Below are 17,143 nucleotides of genomic sequence, written 5' to 3' on the forward strand. Positions count from 1 at the left end.
TGCACAAGTCTTCACTATCTGGTAACTTGTAGAGGGGTGTGGGTTTGTGTGTGTGTGTGTGTATATATATACATGTGCATATCTGTGTTGGCACAAAAGATTTTCCATATTGATTACACCCAAAGGGTTGCAACTGATGTTCATTAAGGGATATTTGATGGCTCAAAATTTGCCTGTATTTCTTATATTCGTAGGGTTCTTTCCTTCCTTTGAATCTTCTCATGTATATTTAGGGGTATACCTACTTAACTGATAGCTTTCTAGTCCTAGTTAATTGAAGTTTAACTTACATGACTCTGTTAGTAATCAATCATTCACTAATACTGATATAAACTATGAGACAGAGCTTAAGGAAGCTTATTAAAGTATGCTTAGATTAGCATTTATAAGTCAGTTGTGTCATAAATGTAATTACTCTTCATAATTATAATTTATATACTTATAAATATATATATTTAAAATATAAAACACTTGGTTCATGTGGCTTTACCATTTACAGCTTTCTTTCACATACACCCACAGAGCTTTCTGTGCAATAGTTATGTGACCTTTGAGTCATCCCCACTTATTTCTTTGCCTAGGCCATTGAGTGACTCTTGACTCTCCTGAATTCTTTCCTCTGGTATGTTACAAATACAGCCCACGAACTTTAGAAATATGCCTACTACCCAAAAGATCCAGCTTGATGTTTTACAAAAGCTATAAATGGAGACTAATAAGTGACCTCAGTAATGCGAAGTATCTAAAATTCCAAAATAATCCAGCTCTACACACAGACTGGAACATTTGTCTTCATGAAGAAGCAGATGTACACTGGGAATCTGACTGGATCTCCTTATCTGTGATAAAGTACCCTGTGCAGCAGTCATGAAGCCTCAGTTTTGGGAGAGATTTCAGAATATTCCTGAAAACATGCATTAGGACATTCTATGTTGTTTTGGCTTAATTGTTGCTCTCTGTTTCTTTTGATGAACTGCTTGTTCATTTTAACAACTTACTTCACACAGTCAAGGATGAAAATGTTTAACCAAAGGAGCCGGTCCTGTGAGACTGAGTTCCTGTTTACCCAGGAATTAGTACTGACTTCTTCAGTCTACTAATTATTGCGTATGTGAGGTTGTACTACTCAAACTGATTTTTATGTCATTGTATTTGCATATGTTTTATTAGTCTTGATGTACATACATCAGTTTTCACCATCATTTTTTTTCTTTTTTTCTGTTTCTGACTTGCTCTTCTCCAGCTATCACCTAGCATTATTTTATCTTATTACTTTCATGGATTCTTAGATATAGTATTTTTATTTCTAAACTCTTAGATATTTACAAAGAAAATAAAGTAATCCATGATAGAAATTTTTCTTTTATAAATTATACTTCTTTAATTATTTACTTTACCTGAGAGTTTGCTCACAAATTACTAAAGTGCTAACTAGATTTTTACTTTAATTTACGCTAATTGTTGTTTCACAAGCTAATTTTTATTTTGCTTCTGTATAGCTGTCTTTGTTTCTTCTGTTGACTTTTTCTTAGTTTCTTCAATTAATAAAGAATGTCTAAAATTTAGAACAGAATAAACTAAGTAAAAGCAAGATCAGAACCATATATACTCTGCTGTGAAAAGTTAATCACATAGCCTTCTGCAGAATAATTATAAAGTAATACTCTGTCAATACAAAGGATAAAAATCGTCAATTTATAAGTCCAAGTGATAATTTTCCTAGGACTCATAAGGTCTTAAAATATAAAAATAAATCTTTTACTATCTTTCAGAAAACTAAAATTAGTATATAATTTAATCACTCATTTAATATAGGCATTTGAACAAATCTAAAAGCTCAAGAAATAATGAGACAGAAAGAGATGGCTTTTATAATGTCACAAAGATAGAATTATTTTACTGCTTCACTTAGTCACTACTGAAATGGATTTCTCTATTAAATAATAAACTGGGCCAAGACACCATTTTGGCACATATATGAATGAGTTGCCATCTTAAATTAATTCTCCTACAAAGAATGTCTCAGAAATTTGTGGGAAATCCTTGAAGAATCAAAACATTTTATAAATAAAAAACAATTGACTAAAGATTTAATCCTTCAAGCATTATAGATGTTATAGGAATTGGCTGTAGGAGGGGTTTTCTCTGACTAAAACATTTTGAGACTTTTTAATTGAAGAAATCATGGTATTAGAAGTTATTGCATTTATATTAAAATAGATAATAGATACAACTGAGATATTTACCTAGAATAAAATATCCTTTCCATATAGTTTTGGGAAATGAACTGAGATGCTGAATCTAAAAGGCAAATAAATACTCCCAACTGTTCTGGAAAGATGGTTCTGAAAATGTTGCACCATAATTTCTACTTCCTGTCTATGTCACAGTCCAGCAAACAGAACCAGAAGACATGATTGAAGCCAAGCTGAGCCTTTGATTAAGATCCCAGGGAAATCTGAACATACAAGGTTGTTGAAGAAAAGGAGTCAGTATGACATCCCATCTCCCTGTTTGCTCCCTCTGGATTCTCACCTCATTTAATCTGGTTGGTTGGTAATGTAACCCCCTCATCCCACACCCTCTGGAAGATGATCCTCTTTTAGACCTCCAAGGTCTAATCCCTGATAATCACCATTCATGGACCTAAATTCTACTTCCTAAAGTTACTTTTGACAGAACCATGGATTTATAAACTGCTGTAGCCTAGGGCAGATAATAAGGATATAATTTATCACCAAACCAGGTTATTTGTGAGGGAGTAAAAGGGCTCAGTATAGTTACTGTATTAGTTTGCTATTGCTGCTGTAACAAATTATTACAAACTTGGTGACTTAAAGCAACATAAATTTATTTTCTTATAGTTCCAGAGGTCAGAAGTTCAAAATTGGTGTCATTGGGTAAAATTCAAGATGTTGGCTTTTGGTAGATGCTCTGAGGGCAGGATCTGTTTCCTTGCCTTTTTCAGTTTCTAGAAGCTTCTGCATTCCTTGGCTCATGACCCCTTCCAGCATCACTCCAACCTCATGCTTCATTATCACATCTCCTACTACCAACTCTGATCCTCCTGCCTCCCTTCTGAAAGTACTCTTGTGATTATATTGGGCCCATCCAGCTAATCCAAGATAATATCTCCATCTCAAAATCCCTAATGTAATCATATCTTTAAAGTCCCTTTTACCATGTAAGGTAACAAACTCATGGGTCCTGAAAATTAGGACATAGACATCTATGGGAAATATTATTCAGTTTACCACAGTTACCATAGGTCAGAATGTATAAAATGGGACTATCCCAACAAAACTGGGACATTGGGTCACCCTTTCCTAATAGAAAAGACAGGATTGAACATCCAGTGCCATCTTATCTCTGTGTTCTTGTGATTGCCGTTGCCAAGTCCTGGAATGCTCTCCTTTTCTCACCCACAATGCCATCTCTGCTGTTTGAAATAATTCCTCTTGTTCAAGGAAAACCACCTCCGCCATGAAAACTACACAGCTCAGAGTAATCTCCCCCTTCCCTGCTCCCTTTTTAGCATGGATCTGTCATCTCCTATTGCACTTGCCACCATCTACCCCATTTAATATAAATACATTTGTAAATGTGCCTTTTCTCCCCTACTCGAAGTAAGTTCTTGATGGTAGGGACCATACTAGGCCAAAAGATAGCTGTAAACATTCAGCAGATGAAACAAAAACAAGTCCTCAACCACTTCCAGGCCTCGGTCTGTTAGTGCAGCCTCTCCAAGCCTAATTCCCATTGGCTTACCTAGGCAACCAACCAAGTGTACGAGTCACCTGACACTCAAGAGCTTTCTACACACAAAGGAGATGAACATTTCACCAGAAACTTCCTTCAGACTGGTTAAAGCCAGCATTTTGATGGAACTATGTCTACTAGTCAATGGGATTTTTATCAAGAGGAGGCTACCACCCATACCTGCTTATCCTGGTTATTTGCTGCAGAAACAAACAAAAAAAACATTTTGATAGGGTTTAATTATAAACTAAATGTCTTCAGATCTTCACTGACAATCAAAACTCATTAGCGCTGGGTTTTGTTTTTTTTCATTTTTTATTTTATTTTATTTTTTGAGGGTTTGTTTTTTATTTTTTAACTGGTAGAAGATGATAACATTGAAATCTTTTTTTATCAAGGGAAAAGATACATGCTGCTAGAATTCCATTTAGTCATTATTTCTCTGGACACTATGTGCAATAGTAGAGGTATAAGTGGAAGCCACAAGAAGTTATGTTTATTTGGTGGACCCCAATCAAGGAAATTTAAATACTAAACCAAAAATAGCCTTTGGTATATTTGCTTCAACAGGCGCCCCTAGAGCACAGTCTCCCAATATTTTTAGTCAGATTTTAGTGTATTAGAAACTGAGAGAGTAATAAACCCTGCAGAATGACTTATTAGGAAAGGATGTTGGAAGTCATTCAGTCACTTTTTTCCTCTCCACTATTAGTCATTCCTAGGTTCATTCACAACCCAGGGAAAGGAAAGCCAAAAATAGCCACCACGCCAAGCTTTTTGTGAAGCAGCTGTCTTTGATGCACGAAGGCAAGCAGACAGTTGGAAGTCCAAGTGCATAGAGTAAACAGAGGCTGTATCGAAACAGCAATCATGCTAATCACCAATTTGTTAGCAAATGTGCTGCACTTTGTATTTTCAAAGCATTGTATCATCATTAATTAATTAACGAGTGATAATTACTATTGCCGTGGCATACCAAATTGTGTGCAAGATTTGGAAAGAAATTGTTTTATACGGCGTGCACTGAAAAAGTGAGAATTCTTTTCCTTTCTGTTCTTGTGGTTTTTTAGTTTGTTCATTTGTTTTCCACCAAACAAGCTGTGTCCTGTACTCTCTCACTATTTTGGTTTAGTTTATGCTGTTCCTGCTACCAGGAGCATTCCTCCCCAGATAATCCCGTGCATTTATTAGACAGATATCAGCTGAAACATTACTTTCTCCTGCAGTCCTCCTTCATAGAACCTTCACCCTGTATTAAATTTCCTATTTAATTGTCTGAAACCCTTGCTAGACGGCTGGCTGTGTTAGGGCAGAGGCCTCGTGTGTCCTGCTCACCTAGCACAGTGACCCATACATGGCAATCACCCAATAAGTGTTTCTTAAATGAATAAAAGAATTTCGCATGGGCTTCCCTGGTGGCACAGTGGTTGAGAATCTGCCTGCTAATGCAGGGGACACGGGTTCGAGCCCTGGTCTGGGAGGATCCCACATGCCGCGGAGCAACTAGGCCCGTGAGCCACAACTACTGAGCCTGTGTTCCGCAACAGGAGAGGGCACGATAGTGAGAGGCCAGCGCACCGCGATGAAGAGTGGCCCCCGCTTGCCACAACAGGAGATAGCCCTCGCACAGAAACAAAGACCCAACACAGCAAAAATAAATAAAATTAATTAATAAAACTCCTACCCCCAACATCCAAAAAAAAAAAAAAGAATTTCGCATGAGGGAGAACCAAATAAGAGGCTCTTATTGCTAACATGAGCTCCTACTCTATAAGAATTAATCTGCTCAGCATTCTAGATGCTTTACTTCATTGAATGCTCACCATGTTCCTCTGAGGTAGGTTCTAGGTAGGAAATTGAAGTGACAGAGAATAAGTCATTTGCCCTTGTTCACACTGCTGGTAAGTGGTGAAACAGGTTGAATCACAGGTTTCCTGATTCCAAACCTGTATGTTTCCAAAAGTGGTAGAGAAGAAAATAGTGGCTCCTGAAATCCAGGAACTGGTCTGACACTCCCAGCCAGGTCTCGGTGTTATCACAATCTGGAGACTGACCTCAAAGGCTGGACCGTGATTTCCTCCTGCTGCACAAAAACAATCTCGCAGAACATCAACATCAGACAAGGCCACTCTGAGACCACAACAAAGTGAGACAAAACACGCCACTTTATAACCTTGTCTAAGCACAGACCAAAATATGGTCACTGTGAAAAACTCACAAAATACCGAACGTCTCCCTCTCCTAAGAGGAGCTTCTGCTGCTTCTTTACCAAGTACAGCTTTATCCTTGCCTCTCTATAGATGAGATGTATTGAGATACCCAGTCATAGAATTGCCCTCACTTCCCAACAGCACCCACATAGAGTGAGTCTTTGTTTCCTTAGACCTTCCTCAAAATCACCCAAATCCCATAATAAGTCTTTTTAAACATCCTTTTACTGAAATGCACCACTGTTCTCATGGTGTGTGTTCTCCCTTGCTGCAACAAGGAATAAACCCAACTTGTTCAACCACAGGTGTGTTCTCGGTGGTCTCTGGCTGGAGGGCATTGATAGTGAGTTATACAAGACTATCTTTGGGGCTGGAGAAAGAAAATGTTAGAACATTCAATTATAATATGAAAATAACCCAACAAATATTGAACGTAGTATGGAAACATGGCTTTCTTCTTTCATCCTTCCCTTTGTGAGATGGTCACATGACAAATAAGGTACACGAGGGGGTAACAATAAGGTAACTAGAGGACCGCAAAAGGGCAAATACTGTGTGATTCCACTTATATAAGATATCCATAGTCAAAATCATGGAAACAGAAAATAGAATGGTGGCTGCCAGAGGCTGGGGGAAGGGGGAAACGTGGAGTTATTCGATGGGTATGAAGCCTCGGTTTTGCAAGATGGAAAAGTTCTAGAGACTTGTTATACAACAGTGTAAATCTAGTCAACTTCACTGAACTGTATACTTAAAAATGATTAAGACAGTAAATTTTATATTATGTGCTTTAAATTTGTTAATTGTTTAATTAAATTTTTTAATTTAAACAATTAAATTTTAAACTATAATTTTAAAAAACACAACTAGACGGAAGGGTGAGAGTTTTATCAAACAAAGGATTTGACATAGCAATCATAGTCTTTCTTCTCCTGGATACTGGGACATACTGCTCTTGACCTGCAGCCCGTTAAGTGAATCTCTGGGTTATATTAGCTTAAATAGAATATATATAGTACTTTCTAATATACTGTCTATATTATATATATACCATATACTGTATTCTATACTGTACAGTATAGAGAGTATCCAAGGAAATCTTTGTCCTACACATACCAATGGCTCTTAATCTTGACTGCATGTGAGATTGACCTAGGATGTTTTTGAAAAATACCACCATCTGAGTCCCACTCCATAGCAATTAAATCAGAATCTCCAGGGGTGAAGCCTGAGAACTGTTTCTTGGTTTTTGTCTTTTGTTTTTTTTTGATGTTCCAAGTGATTCTAATAGATAGCCAACAGTTGAGAGCCACTGAAAATAGAGGTTCACTAGTTATCTCATGACAAAACACTTAAGAGTTCTTAAAGTTGACATGTTACACACTGTTCTTTTACAACTGAAAAGTGTTCCTAATTAATTGACCTTTTCTATAATGAAAAATTGTTATGAATAGTGTGCTACCTAGCAGATTTTTAAAAAATACATAAACTTTATCTTTCCTTTGAGGAAAAAGTAACACTTTGATAATGGGTGAAATAATATCTGCTTTTCAAAAAAAAATTGTGCTATAGAGAAAGGATTTTGAAAATGTGTCATTGGAGATGTTTCCATCATTTTATTGCTGAAAAAGTGATGTCATCATAACTGTACAATCAAAAAATTGAAAACAAAGTTTTCTATCTTATTTAAAAAGAGTTTTGGTGGGACTTCCCTGGCAGTCCAGTGGGTAAGGCTCCACGTTCCCAATGCAGGGGGCCCAGGTTCGATCCCTGGTTGGGGAACTAGATCCTGCATGCATGCTGCAACTAAAAAAAAAAAGATCCCACATGCTGCAACTAAAGATCCCGTGTGCCGCAACTAAGACCCGGTGCAGCCAAAATAAATAAATAAATATTTTTTTAAAAAAGAGTTTTGGTGAATTTGGGTCCCAATATTAAAAATATTCTTGCTAATTTGCAAGAAGTATTGGTTGTCATGAAGGAAGATGATAATTTACTATACAAATTTCAACTGAAACTTTGCATAACTAGTGGATAGAGTTGAAAAATTATTGTCATGATTAAAATTTGTTTAGCCAATGACACATTTCTTTCATTTTAATCTACATATCTTTGTGAGATTTCCTTTCCAGGAAGACAGGATTAAAATTAAATATAGAACAAGAATTTTGAACTGCTACATAAGAAAGTACTCAAATTTTTTTCAAAAGTAATAAAGCATATTTAATAATAGTGCTCTTATTAAACATACTGATATACTATCAAAAGTAAAATAAAACAAATTATATTTAAGTGTTATTTAATGTATGTTGAGTCTATTTTTGAATGTTCTTTATAATACACAATACACTTATTTAAGTAATTTATAAATATATGAATGAACGTATATTGAAACCTCACTCAAAAATGTTGGTATTGGGGGTACTTCCCTGGCAGGCCAGTAGCTAAGACTTCATCTTCCAACACAGGAGGTGCCGGTTTGATCCCTGGTTGGGGAGCTGAGATTCCACATGACATGTGGCCAAAAAACCAAATCATTAAAAAACAGAAATAATATTGTAACAAATTCAATAAAGACTTTAAAAATTAGTCCACATCAAAAAAAAAATCTTAAAAAAAATGCTGGTATTGGGGCGTATATGGTCAAAAACAGTTTAGAAAACACAGCACTGTGCTACACTTCCTCCTCCCCAAAAGTTTAGTGTCCCCAAACCATTACATTTTCACAACATTAGCTATTGTTCCTGGAAAATCTGGTTAAGTATTATTTATACTGATTAAGGCTCTAAGCAGAAGGGGGTATTTGTTTTGTTATATGATAAAATTCAAAGCTGGTGCTTGAGAAAAATCCCAATCTCTATTGGGTATCAATTGGTCTAAAACAGCATTGCTAGTAAGACAACAAAAAGACAACAGCAAAGGATTTAAAATTTTAAAGTCTAGGAGAATACTCAATGTGCTTAATAACACTTGAAGTGCATTTTGTTATTGTTGTTGTTGTTTTTAAGGATTTAATTTTATTTATTTTTGGCTGAGTTGGGTCTTTGTTGCTGCACGTGGGCCTTCTCTAGTTGTGGCAAGCAGGGGCTACTCTTCATTGCGATGCACGGGCTTCTCCTTGTGGTGGCTTCTCTTGCTGTGGAGCATGGGTTCTAAGTGCGTGGGCTTCAGTAGTTGTGTCATGCGGGCTCAGTAGTTGTGGCGCACCAGCTTTGTTGCTCCGAGGCATGTGGGATCTTCCTGGACCAGGGCTCAAACCCGTGTCCCCTGCATTGGCAGATTCTTAACCACAGCACCACCAGGGAAGTCCCTTCACCTGACTCGTACATTCACCTTCCATTTAAGAATTCTTTTGGAAAACACATTCTACTAACTTTAAAAATATAAGTATGAACACAACTAGATAAACAATATTATGATATTGTCTAATCCTGATATCAGTGGATGAGAAATTGGACTGTAAAAGGAGTCAAATGAAGGCAAAGGACCTATTTCTTGATGAAGTGTCCACACAACAGACACACTGAGAAGGAAAATCAAGGAGCAACAAAGAGTGGGCCCCACAGAAGAATTCCAATTTCTTTCCTGTTCTAAGAGATGGAAAGAGGCTCAGACATTCACGAATGTCAAGCACAGACCTTAAAGACAGCAGATTAGAGGAGGAAGGTGAAGCAACTACATGGGTTTTCACCTGACTACAAGAGCAAATGCCATGTACACTGTTAAAGTTGTCTGTTTTCCAAAGTGAAGAATTAACTTTTACTTTGAATATTTTCCATCTTAGCTTCTTGTCTTTTCTATTTTATTAATTTTTTAACTATAAAAGTATTATATTTTCATAACCAAAGAGATGGGGGGGTAACTTTTTAAATTAAATAATTATTATGGGACTATTAGCATGTTTATGTTGCTGATGTTTTTTAAATTCAGTGTAATCTTAGTGAGCACACTATATATTCTGCTTTATTTATTTATTTTTAAAAATATCTTTATTGGAGTATAGTTGCTTTACAATGTTGTATTAGTTTCTGCTGTATAACAAAGTGAATCATCTATATGTATCAATATATCCCCATATCTCCTCCCTCTTGAGCTTCCCTCCTACCCTCCCTATCCTGCCCCTCTAGGTCGGCACAAAGCATCGAGCTGATCACCCTGTGCTATGCAGCAGCTTCCCACTAGCCGTCCATCTTCCATTTGGTAGTGTATATATGTCAGTGCTACTCTCTCACTTCGTCCCAGCTTTCCCTTCCCCCCACCTCCCCGTGTCCTCAAGTCCTTTCTCTATGTCTGCGTCTTTATTCTTGCCCTGCCACTAGGTTCATCAGTACCGTTTTTTTAGATTCCATATATGTGCGTTAGCATATGGCACTTGTTTTTCTCTTTCTGACTTACTTCACTCCGTATGACAGACTCTAGGTCCATCCACCTCATTACAAAAAACTCAATTTTGTTCCTTTTATGGACGAGTAATTTGCCATTGTATACATGTGCCACATCTTCTTTATCCATTCATCTGTTGATGGACACTTAGGTTGCTTCCATGTCCTGGCTATTGTAAATAGGGCTGCAATGGTACATGTATCTTTTTGAATTATGGTTTTCTCAGGGTATACGCCCAGTAGTGGGATTGCTGGGTCATATGGTAGTTCTAATTTTAGTTTTTTAAGGAACCTCCATACTGTTCTCCATAGTGGCTGTATCAATTTACATTCCCACCAACAGTGCAGGAGGGTCCCTTTTTCTCCACACCCTCTCCAGCATTTATTGTTTGTAGATTTTTTAATGATGGCCATTCTGACCGGTGTGAGGTGATACCTCATTGTGGTTTATATTCTGCTTTATACTCTTGCCATTATATGTAGAATAATGCAAGTTATTTAACTTAATTTTGGTGACAGAATCAAAATTAGCATAAACACTGTTAAAAGTTAAAAGCCTAGTGAGAAATCTTCCTATTTTTATCAAAACATTAAAAACTCTTACTGCCAGTTATAATCACATAGAGAAATGGAAAAAAAAAGTTAAACTAGTATTTACTTAATGCACAATAATTTGAAACACTATAATAATTTGAAAAGTAAAGTGCCTATTTCTTTGTAAAAAAATGTATCAAGGTTAGTTTGAACAGTGCTTATCTTCTCACCAAATTAACTTATGATAAGAAGCAAACACTGTTTTTACACTTTGGTGAACTACAGTGCTCCTAAGTTTGGATCAGCTTCCAACATTTTATCCTTCCCACTTTTAACATCATGAAATATTTCCAAAAGTTCCTTTAATGTGAAATTTTTTGCGTCAGTTCCTCTGGGACATCTTCATTCTTTTCCTCACAACCAAGTGCCTTATAGATGTCCACAAGTTCACGTTCATTATTTTCCTCTGGCTGTACACCTAGACTCTCTTGAACAGCAGTAGTGTCAACATTCCCATAGTCAGCTCTTTCTGCAATGACTCTATTCACATTTGATTCAAAGTTCCCTTTCCAGTGTTACCACTTTTGCTGTTTTGCTTCACATTCATTTTTTGTTGGCCAATTTCCTCTTTCAATTATCCTTTTGTAAAAATGTCATTTGGATTTACCATTGGGAGGCAAAGAGGCAACATGACACGTGCTTTGCTGTTTGTGCATAAACTGAGTAACAGATGTCCAGTGACAAATCACCAACTATCTCTGAAAGCAGTGATGTGACTGGTCACTAATCATGATGTGCCTCTACTAGGAAGTGATTTAGGAAGTGAATTATAGACTGAAGAGTGAGAAGCAACGTTTGTACTTCATGTAATTAGTCACTATTACCATACCTTTTTTTTTTTTTGGCTGCGTCGTGTCTTAGTTGTGAAATGTGGGATCTTATTTGTGGCATGCGGCTCTTCGTTGTGGTGCACGGGCTTCTCTCTAGTTGTGGCACGTGGGCTTCTCTCTAGTTGTGGTGCATGGGCTCCAGGGCGTATGGGCTCTGTAGTTGTGGTGTGCATGCTCCAGAGCACATGGGCCCTGTAGTTTGCGGCACGCAGGCTCTCTTGTTGAGGCGTGTGGGCTTAGTAGTTGTGGTACATGGGCTTAGTTGCCCCGCAGCATGTGGGCTCTTAGTTCCCTGACCAGGGATCGAACCTGAGTCCCCTGCATTGGAAGGCAGATTCTTTACCACTGGACCACCAGGGAAGTCCCTACCATAGCATATTAACTGAAATTTGAATCATGTTTTGGGGGGGCTGGTGCTATTTAACTAAATCATGGTAACTGAAATTCCTTTGAAGGACTTAGTCTTTTTTAATCTGTATTTTTCTTGAAAATCTAGTAACATATGCCACATTCAAGATAAACACAAATGAGAAAGGCAAAATCCCTCACTTCAACAAGTTTACAGCTTAATGTACAGCAATAAGATAACTACATACTTTCTGTAATCTGATGAACATGATGTTCAAAATGATGTAAAAATAGATGAGTGAAATTACCCTTGGTCAAGGGACTGAAAAAGAGCTAACAAAGATAATGGCATGGATGACAAACATTTTCAAGGTTATGCCAATGGCTGCTTGGATTTCCACCAAAAGGATAAAAAGAAATTCTCTGGTTTTTCCTACTCCCCTAATGTTAGTTGTCTTGCTATGATAAATGATGTTATGATGATAACTTTGTAATAATTGCAATCACTTTAAAGTGGAATAACTAGACAAAATGGCATGAATAGCTTTAAGGCTGTTGGTACACACTGCTGGCCTGAAACACTGAAAGTGTTTGTCTTTGATGCCATTAGCTTGTGATTTCTGTTTTGATCTCTTAACCAAAGGTTAAGATCTTAACCAAAGATCTCTTAACTTAATTTCACTCACCTATGAATTTTTATATCATTTTTGAACCCTATGTTCATCAGGTTATATTATTCTATGCAGAAAAATATGAAAAATACATACAAAGTATTAGGGACCCATTTTTCTGGAGAGCCAAAGTTGGGAAAATAGCATGGATTGCTTATTGAATGCCTGGGATAACAGCTGTCACAGAGAACAAAATCTCTATTTTATGAGCTTTCTAGGATAATAATCCATGTGGAAAAATTAACCACACTGATGAAATATTTAATAGCTCAGGAACATTCTGTATTTTGAGAGGTTAAAAAAAAATTATATGTGACATTTCAAAGAAAGAATGTAGTCAACTTGTGCTTATCATGCCCCTTCTACATGAGATCCACTGCTTATAGTGGGAATGTCAGGGAGGACTCAGGACACAGGTGGGGCAAGGGTGCATTTTCTTTACGTTTGAGGCTGTGTCTACGTTACCATCTCATAACGCCCAAATAGTGAGTGATTAAAAAAAGGAAATTTTGCACACCTCAGGTTTTACCTACCAACATGAATACAGAATGGCTGTGCTTCTTTTGCTCTTATACTGCTACCTCTCAGGAGAATATAAGGATTATACCACAGCAACGTTTTTCTCCAAAAGCTTTCCAAAGCATTAGGTACAAAAACTAAGTGAATATATGGATATATTGCTTCAATTTTCCTGCATAGGGGACTCATATCTGTGATTATAAAGTAAAGAACTGCAGACTTCCAGTCCATCAGGAAAGGAGTTCAGAAGTGGTCACTCCATCCTAATGAGTTAAAAGCTGAACAAACTGAAAAATCAACAACTCTTCCTAGGTCAAATTGAGAAGAGAGGTCACAGAGCAAAATGCTGCCCCCTAAATTGGAAAGACAGATAGGCAATACAGAGAATCACAACTTGCAGAAAAGCAAGCCCACAGCAGAAAACCTCCATGGGAATTGGTGTCAGGGTATAAAAACCGAAACTGCAGTTGATGAATTGCTGCTGGACAAGTCTGGAAGTTTATAACTCCAGAAAGATCCAGTCTTGGCAGAGGTGGGTGGGGCAGGAGGGGGGCAACCTGCTGCGAGCCTCACCTCCAGGAGTTCTACCAGGTCCTCAGAGTGAAGATCGGAGAAATATCCCCTCATGCTTCTGGCAGGGGGAGGGGAAAATAACCATTTTGAAATATGGTGGAGATTTCTGTCCTTCTTAACAAGGCCTGCTCTCAGGAGAAACTATTTTACCAGAGCCTAACCTGCTGGGGTTTTACCAGGGCCTAACCTACCTGCGGAAGGTAAATACTGAATGTCAGCTTCCTCTAGCCTTCCACATGGGGAAAGGGAAATACACAATTCCAGCCCCCTCTAGCTATCCTGTCCCGTATAAGAGAGGACTTCTCTGTCAGTCCAGCGGTTACGACTCTGCACGTCCACTGCAGGGGGCCCAGATTCAACCCCTGGTCAGGAAACTGAGATCCTGCATGCCACCCAGCAAGGCAAGAAAAAAAGAGTTTAAAAAGAAGCACTGGTAAAATTCACTATCAAGGAGCACAGGCTCAGCAAAAGACTGAGCCCTAATCATAGGACTACAGAAGGCTTCCCCTCCCTGATACCTTACCACTGTACCACTAAAGGCCTATTTACTGCAGTTCCTTTCAGTCAGTACATCGTGTCCAGATTTCGGCAAACAACTACAAGGCAAAAATTACAGTTTGAAGAGATTGAGTAAATATTAGAACCAGAGTCAGATATGGCAGGTGTGCTGGAATTATCAGACTGAGAATTTAAAACTATGATTAATATGCTAAGAGATCTAATGGAAAAAGTAGACACCATGCAAGAAAAGATGGATAATGTAAGCAGAGATGGAAATTCTAAGAACCAAAAAGAAATACTAGAGATCAAAAACAGTGTCATAGGAATAATGAAGGTCTTTGATGAGCTCCTAAGTAGGCTGGATATGGTTGAGAAAAGAATCTCTGAGCTTGGGGACACACAATAGAAACTTCCAAAATTTAAAAGCAAAGAGAAAGAAGACAATAAAAAAAATAGAATTGATTATCCAAGGACTTTGGGACAACTATAAAAGTTCTAACATACATGTAATGGGAATACCAGAAGGAGAAGAAAGAAACAAAAGAACTGAAGCAATACTTGAAGCAATAATGACTGACAATTTCTTCCCGAAATAATGTCAGAATGTCAGACACAAGATCACAAATCCAGGAAGCTAAGAAAACATCAAACAAAATAAATGCCCCACAAAAACCACACCTAGGCATATCATTTTCAAACTACAGAAGATCAAGAATAAAGAAAAACCTTGAAAGAATACAGAGAAAAACAACACCTTACCTATAGAAAAGCAAAGAATTACATCCTACTTCTGCTCAGAAACCATGCAATCAAGAAGAGAGTACAATGAAGTATTTAAAGTGCTGAGAGAAAAAAAATCACCAAACTAGAATTCTGTAGCCTATAAAATTATTCTTCAATAGTAAGGAGAAATAAAGACTTTCTCAGACAAACAAAAATTGAGGGAATTTGTTGCCATACACCTGCTTGCAAGAAACGTTAAAAGAAGTTTTTCATAGAGAAGGAAAATAATAGAGGTCATAAACCTGGATCTACACTTGGATCTACACAAAGAAAATGAATCAGAGAATCGGAGAATGAATCAGAGAATCAGAGAATGAATAAAGGCAAAAAATAATTTATCTTTCTTATTCTTAATCTAACAGATAATAATTGGTTCAAAATAATAATAGCAACAATGTATGTGATTGTGTATGCCTATGTATATGTGTATATATGTATATACATGCATAAACATATACATATATATGCTTATGTGTAAGTGAAATGAACGAAAGCAGTGACACAAGGAACAGGAGGGGGTAATTACACATCCCTCCAAACCCACAGAATGTACAACACCAAGAGTGAGCCCTAGTGTAAATAATGAACTTGCAGTGATAATGATGTGCTAATATAGGTTCATTCACTGTAACAAATGTACCCCTCTGGTGCAGTTGATAGTGCGGGAGGCTGTAGGTGTATCTGGGCAGAAGATATATGGGAACCCTGTACTTTCTATTCAATTTTGCTATGAACCTAAACTGCTCTTAAAAAAAAAAAGCAAATAACTGAATAAGGTAGTTTCTGATTTTAAAAGTGTTCATCATTCTAGTAGATATTGATTGTATAGAGTGGAAAAGAAGAGAGAAAAAATAAAGAGGCCAGTAAATATCTATGAGTCAAGAAAAGAGAGTATTAATTCACAAGAGATTGGGATGTTTGAGAAAATATGCCTAAGGTGTCTATAAATGTAGAAATGAGATCTTCAAAAACTAGCAAAGGCTTCCCTGGTGGCGCAGTGGTTGAGAGTCTGCCTACCGATGCAGGGGACACAGGTTCGTGTCCCGGTCCAGGAAGATCCCACATGCCACGGAGCAGCTGAGCCCATGAGAGCCATGGCCGCTGAGCCTGCGTGCCCGGAGCCTGTGCTCCGCAACAGGAGAGGCCACAACAGTGAGGGGCCCGCATACCGCAAAAAAAAAAAAAAAAAAACCTAGCAAAATCTTTGTGGGACTATACTCATAAATGGGATGTCAACATAAATTGTTACAGTTTATATGGTTAGGACAGAAAGAAGAGAAAAGCTAAAATTGGTTTAATTATACATACACACATTTACAATTCTACTGAAATATATTTTGACACCAAATTGATGAAAATATAAAGGAGAAATATTTTATCTTCAAAAGATTTTTTTAAAATATCATAAACTGGAGATTGCTTCAAGATGGCAGAGTAGAAGGACATGGGCTCACTCCCTCTTGCAAGGGCACCGGAATCACAACTAACTGCTGAACAATCATTGACAGGAAGGCACTGGAACTCACCAAAAAAGATAACCCACGTCCAAAGACAAAGGAGAAGCTGCAATGAGATGGCAGGAGGGGTGCAATCACAATAAAATCAAATCCCATAACCACTGGGTGAGTGACTCACAAAGTGGAGAAAAATTATACCACAGAAGTCCACCCACCGGAGTAAAGGTTCTGAGCCCCACGTCAGGCTTCCCAAACTGGGGGTCTGGCAACGAAAGGAGGAATTCCCAGAGATCAGACTTTGAAGGCTAGTGGGATTTGACTGCAGGACTTTGACAGGACTTGGGTAAATAGAGACTCCACTCTTGGAGGGCACACACAAAGTACTGTGCACATCAGGACCCAGGGGAAAGGAGCAGTGACCCCATAGGAGACGGAATCAGACTTACCTGCTAGTGTTGGAGGGTCTCTTGCAGAGGTGGAGGAGGGGGCTGTGGCTCACCGTGGGGACAAGGACAC

Source organism: Monodon monoceros, unplaced genomic scaffold (genome assembly GCF_005190385.1).
Source record: "Monodon monoceros isolate NGI ecotype Baffin Bay Population unplaced genomic scaffold, NGI_Narwhal_1 Super_Scaffold_11, whole genome shotgun sequence".
NCBI classification, from domain to species: domain Eukaryota; kingdom Metazoa; phylum Chordata; class Mammalia; order Artiodactyla; family Monodontidae; genus Monodon; species Monodon monoceros.